Source organism: Eublepharis macularius, chromosome 19 (assembly GCF_028583425.1).
Source record: "Eublepharis macularius isolate TG4126 chromosome 19, MPM_Emac_v1.0, whole genome shotgun sequence".
Classification (NCBI taxonomy): domain Eukaryota; kingdom Metazoa; phylum Chordata; class Lepidosauria; order Squamata; family Eublepharidae; genus Eublepharis; species Eublepharis macularius.
This window is the reverse complement of record NC_072808.1, coordinates 10,204,490-10,220,319: the sequence shown is the minus strand read 5'-3', so window position 1 is coordinate 10,220,319 and position 15,830 is coordinate 10,204,490. Positions and strand designations below refer to the sequence as shown.

General features: G+C 46.0%; 1 protein-coding gene across 4 annotated transcripts in view; it reads left to right on the top strand.

Moving 5' to 3' along the window:
• TNS2 (tensin 2) overlaps window positions 1-15,830 on the top strand; it is a 121,346-nt gene that overhangs the window by 55,929 nt on the left and 49,587 nt on the right. The window contains exon 1 of one of the 4 annotated variants that reach the window (XM_055003119.1): window positions 6,346-6,612. The exons of the other annotated variants lie outside the window; for them this stretch is intronic. The gene's annotated coding sequence lies outside the window, so the exon portion shown is untranslated. Of the gene's footprint in view, window positions 1-6,345; window positions 6,613-15,830 lie in introns of those variants that run through there. 4 annotated transcript variants of the gene reach the window in all.

Sequence of the window (15,830 nt, the reverse complement as noted above, 5' to 3'; positions counted from 1 at the left end):
CTTGAAGGTGAGAGATACTGATGCCGGTATCATGTAGTGGCTACAATCTATGACTGGGGAGACCTGGTTCAAATCTTCTTTCTGCCACAAACCTTGCTAGGTGACCTTGGGATCTCTTAGAGGGAAACTACATGAGATGGAGGGCAATGGCCAGAGGAAGCTGAGCACACCAGTGGTGGCCAGAGGGATTATGCTCCAGCCTTCTGTCCTAGGGATCAAGCATGTGCGGTGTTTGCTTGGTCCCTGAGCGGGAGCTGGTGGCTGGGGCTGCCCCAAGCACTCCTGGCTGGGGCAGGAGGAGAAGGGAGCACTGGGCACTACTACTGCATGGTGAGGCAGACATGTGGGGGGCTGGCTGATGGCTTCCTGAGCTGCCCTCCTCAATATGGTCCTCAACTTCAATGGCACCAACAGAGCGGTGGGAGGGATCCTCTCCTTCTTCTCCTTGGTGGAGAATCACATCGAGTGGTTGTTCTTTCTGACTACACTTCCCATGGAAATTTGAGGGAAAGTGCCATGTGAAGAACACGTGTCGAGTGTCTTGTGTAGTTTCCCTCTTAGTCAACAACAACAAATGTCTAAGTCCAAGTCTAAGTCTGTAAGGATAAAATAGGAGAGGGGCCTCAATCTCCTTGGAGGAAAAGTGGGATAACAGTCAAATAAATTACTCAAAAGTGTCACCATGTTTGGGAGATGCATTGCTTGTTCATCTGGATAAACCTTTTCAGAGTGAAGATGCTGGCAACTGATAATAATAATAATAATAATACATTTGATTTATATACCACCCTTCAGGACAACTCAATGCCCACTCAGAGCAGTTTACAAAGTATGTCATTATTATACCCACAACAAAACACCCTGTGAGGTGGGTGGGGCTGAGAGAGCTCCAGAGAGCTGTGACTGTCCCAAGGTCACCCAGCTAGCTTCACACGGAGGAGTGGGGAATCAAACCTGGCTCTCCAGATAAGAGTCCTGTGCTCTTAACCACTACACCAGACTGGCTGTCTAATAGTGTTGAATTACGCACACTTTTTCACTTCTGGATTGTTGCTGAGACTGGAGTGGGGAAAGAGAGACTGTCATTGTGGGAGACAGAGGGGGCATATGACTCTACTCCATCATACTGGGATTTTTCTGCAAATAATTTGCGTCCAGCATGTTTGAGCCACAGGATAATAGAAGCAGCTGAAGAGGCCCAGAGGTCTTTGCCCAGTGTTTTGGTTCAGGTCTTGCTGAATGATCTTAGGTCCTTTCTCTGCCTGGGAGAAAACTCTGGCATGGTGAGGAGTCAGTCGTAGAAGGATAGAAAGGACCATATCCTTTCAGAGGGCAATTTGGAACAGGAGCATCTGCAGCTCATGGGAAAAAGCCCTGGCTAAGAGGTAGGGGTCATGTGGCGTGACCCGTCAGAGACCCCTGGGGGCAGCTTTGAACATAACTGAAGCTTTTTGGTCTATGAAGAGCCCCATCATTCCAAAAAAAGGGGGGGGGAGGAAATGCCAAAGTTTTAGTTGTGTGTTAAAAGCCGCTGTATTTATGTTACTTTATTTTTATTTTATTTGTTTTTAAAAAGAAGAAAAACATTTATACGCTATGCACAAAAAAAAGAAAATGTAGCACGAAAACATACTGCAGACATTCATAGAAAGGAAATGGATTAATCCTGTCAATGATTTTCTCATTCTAAGATACAGTTACTAATATCCAATATTGGTTAAACTTGTCAGCTGCTCAAAAATTGCTCCTCTGGGGCAAATTGATAATAACTTTGATAATCATTACATCAATAAGCAACAGGCCAGATTTTATTGAACCTTTATTTATCCGAAGAGGAGATGAGAAGACAAGATTCTCGGGAAAAGTCAATAATGCTAGGGAAAGTGGAAGGCGGTAGGGAAAGAGGAAGACCTAAAACGAGATGGCTGGACTCAGTCAAAGAAGCCACATCCTCCAGTTTGCAGGATCTGAGCAAGTCTGATAATGATAGGACGTTTTGGAGGTCTTTCATTCATAGGGTCGCCATAGGGCAGAGGCAACTTGACGGCACATAACACACATACACACAATTAATCAGGGGGAGGAGCTGTCTTCTTCCAATGTGCTGCTGCTATAACCATTTGTGCAGTAGTCAGTAGACTTCACACTAATTCTGTATCCAAGAGATCGACATAACATTTCAGTATTTTAATTCTTTAAAAAATGACCGTTGCCGCCTACAGCAACTTGGGGAAATGTCAAACTCTGCTCCTCTCAGCTTTTCTCCCTGCACTGTTTTCCTGACTATCACTGCAATCCTGAGAACACTTTCCTGGGAGTAAGCTCCATTGAACAGACTTGACTAGGATTCTGAGTAGACCTGCTTTAGGATTATTCTCTAAAGAACCCAAGGAGTGTTATTTCGCCACTATCTGGCTGTGAGAAGATCAGAGTTGGGTAGAGTTATACTGAGACCTGACCCACCATGCAAAACATGTATAATCTGGTATGGCCTTAAGGTGCTGTGCAATGTAAAGTCATTAATACACTGTAAATGGTGTGGAATATTTTGAGCTGTGATCACTTTGGAAAATTATGAGGGTTTTACAGGGCTGGATCTAGGGTTGCCAGCACCCAGGGCAACCCAAGTCTGGCCCCTCACGCGCATGCGCGCGGCACTGCATGATAACATCACTTCCGTGATGTCACATCACAGAAGTGTGTCGGGGAAGGGGAGGTCATTGGGGAAGGGGAGGTCATTGTGAATTTCCTGCATTGTGTAGGGGGTGGACTAGATGACCCTGGAGGGTACTTCCAACCCTATGATTCTATGATTCTGGAACCAATTTTTGTCACGGCACGTATTTCATCTATAGATTACATGTCAAAATATATCGGGTTTGTTTCATTGTAGACTGATTTTTAACTGATCATATTTCAGCGCATTTGTGTGTTACCGAATCTTGAAATGTGTGTTTCTTTGAGATACTGAAGGAACTGTAGAGACATAATAAATTCAATAAGCCATAGCAAATTCAAAGGTAGCCAAGAAAAGGCTACCTTTCCTATGTTCTTATTTTAGTATCTGATTACAGTAATACACCAGAAATGAACTCCATTAACAAGTTTGCCATCAAAGTATATCCTCGCCAATTAAACTTTGCCCTTGTCAATTACTCAGATAAATAAAGCTTTAGTAGACAAATCAAATTAGTTAAATTTTGCAACCTTGCTTGTGAGAGGTTTGATGTTGCTCAGGGCGGGCTTGCGTAAGGCTCAACTTGAGCGGTTGTTATTTTTTTAAAATTTTAGACAACGTACATTTGTTTATCTTAGCATTTCCATAGCACTTCCCAGTATTTAACATGTTTCACATTACGTTATCTCAACATCTTTACAATGGTCCTGAGAGATAGACTGGCGTTATTAGCCTTGTATGTGAGGTGATGAAATAGCAGCTCATGTTTCCGGCAGCTTTATGCTACGCCATAAGGTTTTGGTACAGTTTTTATTGATCTATGCAGGGCTCATTTTGAGGGGAAATGCACAGGAACACCGTTTCCAACAGTTCCCCAAAGAGGTTACATGACAGGTGGCCCCGCCCACCTGACTCTCAGCCGTTTTGGGCCCGTTTTGGCCTGGATTGGGGCCAAAACGGCCCAGATCGGGCCTCTGACAGGTGGTGGATCAGTCTCCTGCTCAGCAGCGGCTCGATCCTGACCATTTTGGGCCCCTTTCTGACCATTTTGGGCCCAATTTCGGCATTGAATAGCCAGGATTGGGTCCAAAACAGCCAGGATAGGTGATGTCAGGGGGTGTGGCATATGCAAATCAGTTATGCTAATGACACACTTCCAGTGATGGCAAGGGGCATGGCATATGCGAATGAGTTATGCCTAATAAGTTCATCCAGCTCTTTTTCTACAAAATGACCCCTGCAGATGTTAAAAATGAGGACACTGCATTCATATGCAGATTTGTCCCTTCCCGTTTCTTCAACCCAGATTGCATTTTGCTCATGCAGATGTGGCAACAGAGGCTTCCAGCTTGGATTCAAGATGTGGATGAGCGCACAGATAAAGCTGCCAATTTTTTTTCTCCCTGGAAACGCCTCTCTGCCTTTACAAGCTAAATGACAGAAAGAGGTTCAACAGATGCTGTTTTCCCCTTTCACAGACGGGAGATGGCTTGACCGCCTGAATTTCTGCTTTCCAGACTGTGTTGGCACATTTTTTTTGCTGACTGTGATCCTGCACCTTTAACAATAGGGTAGGTAGGTTAGTGAATATTTCCCCACCACCACTACTCAGCTATATGGTGTTAAAGCTTCACCTGTATAATTCCTGTCTGGCTGCTGTCAAAGGATAAAGACACAAAACTCCTGCGGTAAGAATTTAAGGTATTTAAAGTACACCGTGCAAATTAGCAATGTCAACGTATGATATAAACTCCACTTACAATTCAATCTAGTACAAGGTAAACAATGCAATCAATCTTACATAAAGTGCAAATGCAAGATGCATGAACAATTCTTACAAGGTGCAACCATACAATGAATAGTTCCTTCCACACTATTGCAATTCCAAAATATATAATCTGTAAGGTACACTTAAGAGAAGAGAGAAGGGAGTGTCCTTCCACTACCTTACTAGGGTGTGGCACAGTCCTCATAACTTCTGCAGGATGGTTTTAAATCCTCTGTTCTTCTCATTGAAAATTAATGAAGCAACGCTGTAGAGGAGGGCCACCAACGTTAGATGCAGACAGGGTCCAAAAGCTGCGGACGACGACCACTAGCAATTCTCCTGTTTTGCAGGGCTTTATCAAGAGGGTCCAAATTCAGCCAATTTGCCACATCTGGGCCGATTCCAGATGGCCCTCCACATCCCGAAACGTCGTGCGTCGTCGCGCGTCGTTTTCCGCGCGACGTTTCGGGATGCAGAGGGCCATCTGGAATCGGCCCTGGTCTTCCAGTGTACTCATTTCTCTACAATCAACATCCGCAACGGGCTCCCAGATACAAATCACACCCCCAACCACAATTTGTGCTAAAAGGTGGCAGTGCAATCCTAAACAGATTTACATCTTTCTAAGTCCATGGATTTCAATGATTTTAGAAGGGAGTAGGACTGCATTCTTGTTGCTTCTCGCTCTTCAAATGTAACTTCCATGATCAGGTCCACCCGTGCATCTCGTGGTCATCGGTGCCTCGTTGACTTTCTTTAAGGTCACTGAATTTTCCCGGCATCTGTTATCTCAGCCAGTCTGGGAATGTTGCTGGAAGACCCATTAAGTGCGATTTCTGCCTTCCTGCCCTGCCTTGGATAGGTCAGAGGAGCATCTCAGAAGCTAAGCAGGGTCTGACTTGGGCTGAATCCACATTACCTCGGCGCGTCCCGGTGTTGCACTAAATGTTCGCTAAACACCCGGAAGTATAGCGTCTTTCTAGCACGATTCAGAAATCGCGCTTGAAAGACGCTATACTTCCGGGTGTTTAGCGAACATTTGGTGCAACACCAGAACGCGCCGAGGTAATGTGGATTCAGCCACGGTTAGTAATTGGATAGGAGACCTCCAAGGAAGACCAGGGTTGCAGAGGCAGGCAATGGCAAACCACTTCTGTTAGTCTCTTGCCATAAAAACCCCATCAGGGGTTGCCATAAATCACCTCTAACTCGAGGGCTGGATTTTATTTTTTCCTTCCAGGATAGCCCAAACAAGCTGGATTTTGTCAGATCTCAGAAGATAAGCAGGGGCAGCCTGGGTTAGTAATTGGATGGGAGACCTCCAACGAAGACCATGGCTGCAGAGGCAGTCAATGGCAAACCACCTCTGTTAGTCTCTTGCCATGAAAACCACACCAGGGGTCACCATAAGTCGGCTATGACTTGACAGCGCTTTCCACCATCACCATCTTTCAGTACATGAGCTTGCGCCACCCCAGGTGCACCAGGTGCCCCACACCTTGCATTTCAATTAGAAGGTTTGAACAGGTAAGGCAACAGGTGAGGCTTCCCACAAGACCACTGGAAATCCAGACTGTCAGTCCCTGCCCTGTGTAAATGGGGAAGAAGCTGGATCTGCCTGCTCCTGGGAATGCTAGAACACAACTGGTTTTGTGAATGGCTGGTGTGAATACGCATTCATGAGCAAGTTTGTTTGGAATATATTGCCTGTATGTAACTTGATTCAGGCCCAATTTTGGGAGTGAGATCCATGCTTCTGTCAGCTCCAGACCTCTGCCCCTTTAAGCCCGACCGAGGCCGCTCTTCTACGTTGTGTAATTACGGAGTTTGCCTTGGAGCACAGCCAAAGGCTGCAGCTGTAGGAGAAGCCACTTCAGCCTGCTGTTGTGCTAGGATTTTTTCCCCCTTAAGTCGTGGGATCAGTGGCTGGTTCTGCAAACACAGCTCTGCTCTCAGGAAAGAAGATCAAGCTTCAGGGAGAACTTGGGGGAAAGAGGAGAGCAAGGGAACGAGACCCTGTCTATGGAGCAGCTGGCTCCTTCGCTGTTGTTTGTGCATCTTTTGAGAGGTTCCCCGCAGAACTGAAAAAAGCTTCAGGCTGAGACCCGCTGTCTGGACTTTGGGCAGATCGGCACCGAATCAGACGCTGGTTCCGCAGCTTCCACCGGTGGGTAGGGAGAGGGTATTGAGTGGTTCTGCTCACAGAGATAAGCTTTCTTACATTTCTACAAGGGGCAGCAGAACTTGGGAGGAATGCTAGGCAAAAGGACCTGGGACAGGTAGGCAGTAAAAGGTGAGCATGAGGTGGGGGGATGAACGAATAGACCTGTTTCTACGTATTTTATTTATTATTGGCTTGGATCCTAAAATGTCATTCCATTGAGCTCCTCTGGTGGAACAACGTTGTCATCTGTGGAGGAGGGGAGGGAGACTTTCGCTGGTTGTCCTCCCCCACCGCAAATTCACAACTGGCTTCTCACGCTGGTCCTTTGGGTCCAGATAGAGCACAGTTTTGGGGAACTCGGAAGGCTGCAGTGAGAGGAAAGAAATCAGGGAACTGCCTTTCTCTAGCACCACTCGCGTTGCTTAGGATCCGATCCTATAGCTACAAAAGTTAGACGTAAACGTTATCCATCACAAGCTCTCTTCTAGTTGCCTCTGATGCTCTGGCGCATCTCCATGGGAAAAGGGCCTTCTCTGTGATGGCACCTCAGCTGTGGAATGCCCTCCCTCTAATCAATGTTTGGCAGGCACCCTAGCTGTTAGGTTTTTGGTGTCAGGCAGAAACTTTTCAATTATTATTTTCTTGGGCTACAGATTCCAGTGGGGCAGGCATGTTAGTCAGCAGCAGCAGCAACTGGGGGCCAAGCTACAAGTGACAAATGACACTTGAACGGCAAGTGGATTGAGTGGAGGGCAAGTGAACAGGGAGAAATACACTTGCCGTTCAAGTGTCATTCGTCACTTGTAGCTTGGCCCTAAATTAAAGCCTTGCACCCCTTCAAATACGAATAGATTCATTGTAGTAGAAACTTTTGTGAGTTATAGCCCACTTTGTTAGATGTACGAATTTGACTTCCATTTGCCCTATGAAAGTTAACAGTAAGTTTTCAAACTGCTGCAACACTCTTCTTTTCACTTAGATATTTGTAAAATAAAAAATCCCATGGCCTTACTTGATCTTTGCTTTTGATGTATACTTCTGGGCTTTCATGTTTTCTTTTACTTTTTATACTGCCTTTATTGTTGGTTGGTATTTTTCTTTGGAGACCACATTGGGCAGTTTTTTGAGAGCGAGGTTATATAAATGTATTCAAAACATTCAATGTATGAGCCCCGTGGCGCAGAGTGGTAAGCTGCAGTACTGCAGCCCAAGCTCTGCTCACCGACCTGAGTTCGACCCCAGAGGAAGCAGGGTTCAGGTAGCCGGCTCAAGGTTGACTCAGCCTTCCATCCTTCCGAGGTCGGTAAAATGAGTCCCCAGTTTCCTGGGGGTAAAGTGTCAATGACTGGGGAAGGCAATGGCAAACCACCCCAGAAAAAGTCTGCCAAGAAAACGTCGTGATCCGACGTCCCCCATGGGTCAATAATGACTCAGTGCTTGCACAGGGGACTACCTTTACTTTTTTTTTTTTACATTCAATGTATTGGCCATGATTGCTCAGTGGGAACCTCCATGTTCAGAGGCAGTATATCCTAGAATACTGGAGTGAGAAACAGTATTGCCTTCATGGCTTGCCTGTGAACACTGTAAAGCATTTGTAATGAAATCCTAAACAGAGTTGCAGCCTTCTAGACCCACTGACGTCAATGGACTCGTATGGGCGTAACTAGACTTAGGATTGCGCTGTTGGGTAGCTCCTGTTGCAACCAGAATGCTGAACTGGGTTACCCTTGGTTTGACCTGGTAAGACAAATTCTTACGTTCTTATCTCTGTGGCTCAGGATGTTTTAAACGTGCAATTTGTGATTTTTACATTTTTTAAACAAAATAACTTTTGTTTGTGCTGCTTAAGCTTGGAGGCTCAAGCAGGAGAGATAAGAATCGGCCAGAATTTCCCAAGCCCATCTTCCCCTCTGCTTTATGGCTTTAGCTCTTGTGAGCAAGTTGTTCCACAGGCCCCTATCTGCACTCCCTTTTCTTAATGGGAAGAGTGGCAGCCTTGGACTTTGAGTGCCCGGAGGCCATTCAAGGCAGCCGCAAGCTAAACAGCAAGTATGCCCGAATGGCGTGGATTTATGCCCAATACAAATCCCTTTGGGATGGTTTGTTTTGTAGGGCCTGATCATGGTGGTAGAGTCGTCTCCACGGTCTTGACCTCTTGTGGTTCTTTCTTTATTCCTCCCCTGCTAGCATGTGGATTGGCTTGCTTCCACGAGCTGCCTGGAACTGCTTTTTTCCTTTCAAACGCATAAAAGCGGGAGCCAATCAAGGGCCGTCTAGACCTGTGTGCCTTCTCGAACAACAGCCGGCCAGACAACTCTGGGGGAATCACATTTTTAAAGAAAAAAGAATAAAGGCTTTATTTTCAAGATGCAAAATACAACCATGTTGTTACCTTTTCTTAATTACAATTATTAATACTAACCAACTATTTACATCAATATCTATTCATATTATAAAGCACTCCCTTCACATATGTCTTTGTTTTATTATATAGATTTCAACATAAAGTTGGTATAATACAGATCTATATTTTAACCGCTGTGTTCTAACTTTAGTTTTATAAATTTAAAATTGCTTGATAAGGTATACTTGGAGACTGGAGATTGTTAATTGTAATGAATTCAAAAAGGGACACCATTTTTCCATAAAGTTTGTTGATTTGAGCTAGTTTTCTGCCTGATAGATTCTATCATTAATCTTTTCGAGTATAAAGTGGTCCCAGATTTTTAAGTACCAGTTTGATATTGTTGGTGGAGTGTGTGTTTTCCATCTAGAAGCAATTGCAGCTAGAGTTGGTACCAACACATTATTTATGAGATCACATCTGAGGAGTATGTAAGTTATGCCGTTGATCAAGAAATATCAGTTCCAGATCCAACTGTATTTTGTATCCAGTTACATCAAATATCTGGTTTAATACTTCTTTCCAAAATTCTTCTAAATAGCAACATTTCCACCAACAGTGGGCAAAGGTACCAAATTTGCCGCAAACTTTCCACCAAAGAGATTTTGCAGATGAAATAATTTCTAATTTTGGAGGGTACTAATGAGTTATTATTTTATATGTCTGAAGTTTGATATTAATTATCGGGGAATTAAATTTAAAGACCATACTTTGTTCCATTGTTCATCTGTTGGTATTGTATCACTATCTTGACACCCCTCTTTTTTGAAAGCTTAGGATTTGGGGTTTTACATACAGGAGCGGCACCAGGGTTTCCGGTGCCCACAGCCGGCTGGCCGGGCACGTGCGCATGCACATACACACACACACACACACACACACACACACACCAGCCTGTGTGATGACATCATGTGTGACATCATCACGGGCATGTGCACGAGCTGGCACGATTGCTGCAGTGGGCAGCTGGGACGGCATGCAGGTGGCTTCCTAGCTTTCCCACTTGGTTGCCCTGTGCCACCCCAGACGCCTGCCCACGGCTGCTGCGCCCACCCAGGGGCGTGTGCTGGTGGCGGCGGCAGCACGGGGCGGGAGGACTGGGAGGCTGCAGCTCTGTGGCGCGCGCTCCCGCCCCCAGCGTCTCCTCCGGCGCCCCTCCGGCACCCCACACCCTGAGGCAACCGCCTACCTGGGCTCAGTGGGCGCGCCAGCCCTGTTTACATAATGAAGAAGGATATTGTATACTTTTGAAATTAGGCCTTTTCGAGTAGATCCCATATTGTCCAATAGTAATTCAAATTCTGCTTTTGGGTTGATCATCATGATTTCCTTTAAGTTTATGTGAGAGACCATATGGTGAGGTTGGGGAATCGCATTTTTGAATGCTTGCCTAGGTGAGAAAAAGAAACCCTACACACAGAAAGCTAGCTTGTCAGGATTGCACTCTCCTTGCTGTGCTTTCAACTAGCAGGGATCTTTCTTTTTCATTTAAGCTAGGGGAACATTGAAACCAAGATTCCCTAACTTGGAATCTTGAGCGATACAGTCCCTGATATGAGTTAAATGCTACCAGTTTCTTCTTCTGCTGGGGCCATTCCAAGCACTGAGAAAACTCTGCTGGGCTTCACTGGGACCTGAAAGAACAGAAGAGGAATGAGGCCGTGGGGAGGGAAATCAGATGAGACCAAGAGAAAAGTCGTGTAAGATCTAACCCTATCCATTGGAGGTCTCTGTAACTTCTTTTTTTCTGCTTATGTAGACCCTTTGGTAGCAAATCTACTCAGAAGTAATGGAGTTGCCAGCTCCAGGTTGGGAAATTCCTGGAGATCTGGGGGGGAGGTGGAGCCTTTGGGGGCAGGAGAAGCCTCAATAGGGTATAACGTCATCAAGTCCTGCCATAGAGTCCACCCTCCAAAACAGCCATTTTTTCCCCCAGAGGAACTGATCACTGTGGCCTGGAGACCAGTTGTAATTCCAGAAGATCTCCAGCCTGCACTTGGAGGTTGGCAACTTGAGAAGCAAGCCTGATTTTTTTTTCAGTGGGGTTCACTCCCAGGCGGAGTCTGATGAATGATTGGAATATTGATCTGGACAAATCCCTTCCTTCTCGGTGCTCTCAACAGGAACTTTAGGATTGCCAGCCTCCAGGTGGTAGCTGGAGATCTCCCGGAATTACAACTGATCTCCAGGAAACAGAGGTCAGTTCCACTGCAGAAAACAGCTGCTTTGAAGAATGAATAGTATGGTATTATACACCACGGAGGCCTCTTCCCCTGCCCAAACCCCACCCTCTCCAGGCTCCACCTCCAAAATCTCCTGGAATTTCCCAACCTGAATCTGGCAACCACTCAGGGGCAGGGATCTGTGGGAGATGGGCCTCTGCAGCCATTGGTAGAAAGTAGTGGTGGAAAACAAAGTTGAAAGGCGCAGTGTGGTGCATTTTTGAAGGGTCATACATTGTGAAACTGAGGGCCAAGCTACAAGTGACGAATGACACTTGAATGGCAAGCGGGTCAAGTGGAGGGCAAGTGAACAGGGAATACACTTGCCGTTCATGTGTCATTTGTCACGTGTAGTTTGGCCCTGAGGTGTTTTATTCTTGTTTGGAGTGGGAATAAATGGGGTGGGGGCACATCTGGACTTTTGCCCCACAATCCCTGAGAACCAGGGCTTTTTTTCAGGGGGAACGTGGGGGAACGGAGTTCCGGAACCTCTTGAAAATGGTCACATGGCTGGTGGCCCCGCCCCCTGATCTCCAGACAGAGGGGAGTTGAGATTGCCCTTCGTGCCGCCGAGCGGTGCGGAGGGCAATCTAAACTCCCCTCTGTCTGGAGATCAGGGGGCGGGGCCACCAGCCATGTGACCATTTTCTTCGAGGGCAACCCTCTGAGTTCCACCACCTCTTTTCCCAGAAAAAAAGCCCTGCTGAGACAACCCCTGTATGTCAGAGCCAGGTCTGCCCTCGTGTTTTGTAGATGTACCCTTCTTTAAAGCGAGGCTGCCTTTCCTTTCTTTAAGCAGCGGTCCGCTGACTGGCCTGGGAGGCCTGCTAACTGCCTAGCTGGCCTCCTTGGCTGTGAGGACATTTTACTTTCCTGTAGAGTTTCCCACATCCTGGTGACCTCCCCTCCTTGTCCCCTGGGCTGGTCCAGATGTTTTCCCAGGCCAGTGCTTGCTGGAAGGATGGAGCCAGGAGGGGAGGAGGCGAGAAAGCTTTCAGCTTCACATCATCTGCGCAGTGAGCGATGAGTGTGTTTTTCCTCTGCATCCCAAACGTTTCCCAGAATTAAAAAGAAAGCGAACATTGGAGAGTAAGAAGATGTGCATATATATAGTCTGGGATGGAGGTGATGGGAGAACCAAAAGGCTCGTGTGCCAGTGTGGGCAATAAATGGCGCTTGAGCAGACAGAGTCCCAACAGCCACTTAGCAATCACTGCTTAGATCTTTGTTCTGTTTGTCCAGCTGTGTGATCAGATAAGTTGGCTGCAACTTAATGGCAAACAAACCAAACCAAAGCAGGTAATTTTGGGCTGCAAAATTAAACGAGAATGCAGATAAATATATAAGGATCCATGTAGCTCATTCCTGCAGTTTTTTGGGGAATCAATATTCAGTTCAACCCTTATTTTCAAGCCAATTCTAGACCAAAACTATAGAGACGGTACGCTGTCAGCCGTGTAATTGAATCTGCTGTGCGCACGGTGACACTTGTCTTTGTGCAGCCCGCCTGGGCCATGAGTTTCACCTGCACTTTTCCCATCAAAGCAAATTAAGGTCTGCTTAGAGGCGGCATAATAGATGGATATGGAGAAAGGGTGTGTATCCTTTTTTTTCTGCTAGAAGAAGCAATCGTTCAGAGGCAAGATCCAGCAGATTGGAAAGACCTAATTTCTACCCCCCACCTCCAATCAGTTGGTGTTAGCAATCATCTGGCAGAATGAAGTCTCCCTTTAGGGCTTTGGAGGCGAAAGTACCCTCCTGATCATATGGAATTACTTTTTTTATTATTAACGAAGGAGGCAACCAAACTACCTTGTGCTAAAGGCTGGCGGGCATCCCCTTTGAGAGTGCCTGCTTGCTTAATTGCAGCCTCATGCACTCTGTAATTACAGGCGTGTTGACAGTCAGTTTTGGCAAGGGGACTGTGACCTGCCAGCTTGCACCTTAGCTTTCTTGTTCCGCCTCTGGCTCCGTCATTACACAACATGATAGGGTTGATGAGAGCTTGCCCTTCTTTCTAGCACAGCCTGCTTTCTGATGCTCAGAAGTTGGTTCGCCCTGGCTCTTTTCGTGTAAGAGCCATGGAGACAATGCGTTTTTATCTCTGACAGCCTCTAACATTTCATAGAAACAAAGGAGGGTGACTCTTATATAGAGATGGGCACGAACCGAAATACGAACCAAAATTAAGCATGAACCAGGCCGGTTCGTGGTTCGTGAACCGCAGTTCATCGGATCCTATTTCTGACGAACCGCCACGAACTTTAGGCTGGTTTGTTTGGTTTGTTTTTTGGTTCATGACTGCAGACAGCCTGGTGCCGATCAATCAGTTTCCTAGGCAACAGGGGATGGACTTCCTGCAGACCTTCTGCTGACCCAGAAGTGACCTTCTGCTGGCCCGGAAGTGATGATTTTCTGACCCGGATGTGACGTTTTCGTGAACCAAACTAACCAGTTCGCGAACCAGGGGCAGGTTCATGAAAGTTTGTGGTTCGTGAAATTTGATGAACCATGAACTGCATGGTTCGTTTTTTCCCAGTTCGTGCACATCTCTACTCTTATATACCTCTAATGCCTCTATTCCAATGGCAAGGATTATAACTTGAGTGCCCCCCCTTTTCCCATTCTTGCACACTGGCAAACGCTCTTCTCCACTTACTGTTTGTTTCTTCTACAGCAGCCTAGCCCGTGGTGGCTTCTGTGAACAGGGTGTGTTTATGAACTGGCCATAACAATTTACTTTAAAAAAAAAAACCCTTCAGAATGTTTAATCTGGCTGTATATTATTTTTAGGACAGCTGCAGCTTGGAATCATTCAGCAATATTTATTATCTGGTTAGGCAGTAGGGTTGCCAGCCTCCAGGAGGGGCCTGGAGATCTCCTGGAATTACAACTGATCTCCAGATGAGAGACATCAGTTCCCCTGGAGAAAATGGCTACTCTATGGAATTATATCTGAAGAAGTGAGCTGTGGCTCATGAAAGCTCATACCCAACCACTAATTTTGCTAGTCTTATAGGTTCTACTGGACTCTTGCTCTTTTCTACTGTTACAGACAGACTGTAGCACAGCTACCCATCTGGAGCTGAAGAAATGAGCTGTGATTCATGAAAGCTCATCCCCTACCACAAATTTTGTTAGTCTTACAGGAGCTACTGGACTCTTGCTCTTTTCTACTGCTACAGACAGACGAACAGAGCTACACATCTTGATCTTCAGATATTTGAAAAAGTGAGCTGTGGCTCACAAAAGCTCATCCCTTACCACAAATTTTGTGAGTCTTATAGGTGCTACTGGACTCTTGCTCTTTTCTGCTGTTACAGACAGACTAACACAGCTGCCCATCTTGATCTAGCCCCCTGCTGAGGTCCACCCCCTTCCCAAACTGCATGTTCCCCAAGCTCCTTTGGCAGATCTCCAGGAATTTCTCAACCTGGAGCTGGCAATCCTATTAGGCAGTGAGTAGGAGGTGTGGAAGTGGCATTTTGTGGCCCTGTGAACTAAAGCCAAGGTGGTCTCATGTGCTCTCCCCTAACCCAGAGTGCCAAGGGAAGGACTTAGAATCTGTAGATCCACAGCAAAGAACCATCTCTTCTCCAGCCGTTTTATCCCACAGGTGCCATATGTGGTTCTCCCTTCCTCATTTTACCCGCCCAACAACCCTGTGAGGTGGCTCCAGGTCACCTAGCCACCAGAACGGGAATTTGAACCTGTCTGTTATATTATTTACTTATTTATTTTGTTATTTATAGTCAGCTTTTCCCACTGAGACTCAAGGCGGATTACACGGTGCACGTCAGTAGGCTCAACGGTCGGTACATTCAATGAACAATGCAAAGGGGTATACAAATGCAAAGCTGCAGAGATCTGAAAACAAGCAGAAATCCGATACCGAGCTGCAACGTGGTTGAAACAGAGCATAAGCAATTAATATTAAACAATGACATATTAAACAATGCTATCCCTCCAGGCAGTTCCTGCATTTTTATATGGATGCTTGTTTTGAAGGATGAACTGTATAACATTATACCTTGCAGCGGTCCCTCCCTTCCCCAAACCCTCTCCAGGCTCCACCCCCCAAATCTCTGGGAATTTCCCAGCTTGGAGTTGGCAACCCTACCATGAAGTTTCATCTGTTCTCCCCCCCCCCACTACTGTCTTCTGCAAACTTTTATTAAGTTTGACATACCCCCCAACAACCATTACATGCCCTGCTCCCTGTTTTGAGTGATCTCTGCGTGTTTTATTTTTGTATACTGTCTTAAATGTTGTTTTAAATTTAAATTGTTTAAAACGTTTTAAATTTTTTAAATGTTTTAATATTCGTTGTTGCCTTGTGGACCCTATTTGGGTGGAAAAGGTGGCACACAATTGTTTTAAAGAAAGAAAGAGATTGTTAGAGGGATGGGATCAGTTTAAAAGTGGGCAGCCTTGGGTCCAAATCAGAGCCAAGCTACAAGTGACACCTTACGCAGGTTGGACACTTGTCAGCTTCCCTCATGTTTTGATGGGAAATGTAGGCGTCCTGATTTTACAGCTTGGCTCTCCATTACAGCTGCAAGACCAGGATGCCTACATTTCCCATCAAAACT